The sequence below is a fragment of the Fukomys damarensis genome, unplaced genomic scaffold (genome assembly GCF_012274545.1).
Source record: "Fukomys damarensis isolate Sample0158 unplaced genomic scaffold, DMR_v1.0_HiC HiC_scaffold_30, whole genome shotgun sequence".
NCBI lineage: Eukaryota > Metazoa > Chordata > Mammalia > Rodentia > Bathyergidae > Fukomys > Fukomys damarensis.
This window is the reverse complement of record NW_022900942.1, coordinates 8,976,529-8,978,911: the sequence shown is the minus strand read 5'-3', so window position 1 is coordinate 8,978,911 and position 2,383 is coordinate 8,976,529.

Here is a 2,383-nt window from a genome sequence, read left to right as displayed (position 1 = left end):
ATACATATGGCTGAGGGAGTGGTCTTTCTAGTGGTGCAAAACTGAGGCAGAGGGGTAAGCAAGGCTATAGAAGCTAGACAAAAGCAATTAATCATGGGATGATAGCCTTGTAACTTAGCCTTGAAAGAAGACAGAGTCTTGTGGGAACAAGATGTCATAAACTTTGTTTATAAGACATAGTTGCCAATTTTATCTGTACCAGAACAAGGAGTTACAGCTACAGAGGAAGGAGGGGTGATGGGGAAGGATCTTCCCAAGGCTGGAAAAAACTTGTTTTCTTCTAAATTCTGTTTGAGAGCTTTTACTGTTGACTAGAACTTTCATTAAATCTTAGTCCCTAAGGAAATTACACCCTCACATATATTATCCCACATGCTTTTTTCTACCAATAAACATGCTTCCCTGTTTTCATTATGTCAGCCACCCAAAAAGAGATAGTTTTATGCTACTGCCTTAGTAACCTGTACAGAGCAAGCTTTGATTCTACTAGTAACAAATCTCCATAGGGAAAAGATTCTTACCTTTAACGCACAACAGCTCCTTTGATGGTTTCTCAGACAACATTTAGTAGAGTCCTGTGTAGAGATGACCTGTAGCTAGCTCTGCTTTGAGACACCCCATCTTACAATTTTAAATTATCTTTCAGTCACCTGCCCCAAGCTTAATAATCTAAAATCTTCATCCTTTGTGTGACCTTTTAAAAATTATTTACTTATTTATTTAGCAATACTGGGGATTATATTCAGAGCCTTTGCACTGAGCTATATTCTCAGCCATTATTATTATTATTATTGTTGTTATTATATTATTATTATTATTTTAATTTTGAGACAGGGTCTCACTAAGCCACATAGTTGCCCACGTTGGCCTCAAAGTTATAATCTTCCTACTTCAGCCTCCCAGAATGCTGGGATTACAGGCATGTGCCACCATGCCCAGCTACATTTTTGAAGCAGCTTCAAGTTATAGAAAAGTCAAAAAGTAAAAAAAAAAAAAAAAAAAAAAAAAAGAAGAAGAAAGGAAGAAAAGTTGAAAGAATTAAAAAGACTTTCCATATATACTCACAGGTATGTATCTGTGCCTTCCATATCCTCAGGTTCAACTATTCATGGATTGAAAATCATACTGAACACCTAAATACTTTCCTCTGAATAATAGATCATGACAACTGCTTACACAGTATCCACGGTGTCTTGGATATATAGCATAAGTAACTGAGAGGTGACAAGATATGCAGGAGGTCATGATAAGTCACAGGCAAATATGATACCAGTTTATGTATGGGAATTGAGGATCTCTGGGTTTGGTGTCTTTAAGGAGCTGTAGAGCCAGTGCCATGTACATACTGAAAGATGACTGTCCTTTTCACCTCAGACCCCATTAAAATGTTGCCAGATGTCTGAACAGGAAGGTCTTCATGGCAACTCATGCTGTCCAGGGGCCTCCACTGCACCCCGCTATCATGTCCCTCAAATCTGCACATTAGAACAGCTTCCCTTGCTCCTTGGCTCACACTGCTTTGATATTTCTGAAAGCCTTGGGCCAGGAACTGAACAGGTTGTTCATCTGATACTTGTGGTTGGGACAATGGATGCTCTGTTCCAATCACACCTTACCTAGGTGACAGGAGGGTGTCTGTCCTGGTTGTGATGTTGTTAATGTTAATCAGCTGGTTGAAGCAGTGCCAGATTTCCTCCCTGCAGCCACTTCTCCCTTTGAAACTGAAAAATATTTTGTGAGACACGTTGAGACCATGCAGTTGTTCTTCTCATTTCATTCTCACCCTCAGCATTCTGTCATCTTCCCCATTCAATGACTCAAGGCCTGCCAGGGATTCTGTTGTTGTATCGCTCCTACATTTATTTGTTGGCATTCATTCTCCCTTAGGGAAAACCTTCTCATTCATTTGTTTATTCTATTAATATTGGTTTAGAGTCATGGCTCCTATTCTATCCAACTGGTTATAGCCTATTAGAATCTTTATTTACTTTGACAGTCAATCTCAGATGCCAGTTGGAGCTTCTTTAGGGTAGGTTTTTAGTCCTTTTGATATGCCCCCCTGATTCCTTGAGCCTTTTTACTTATTTTCTGATACAGTGAATGTTCTTTCCCAGCCCCAGGATCAGCTCTTTCTCCAAGGAGCCCTGAGTCTCTCTAGTGGAGATGGTATTTAGAAACCAAAGGCTGAGTGGCATGTGTACTCACTACCACCTAACAAGCAGGCAGAGCTGGGGAGTGTGTGTGTGTGTGACTGTGTGGCTGTGTGTATACATGGATGCATGTGCATGCCTCCACTGTCTGTATCTGTTTGTAACACTCCTGGTTCACATAGGTGCTCACAGCTCCAGCACCACAATTCCTGCAGCTTCTCTCTCTCTGTGCA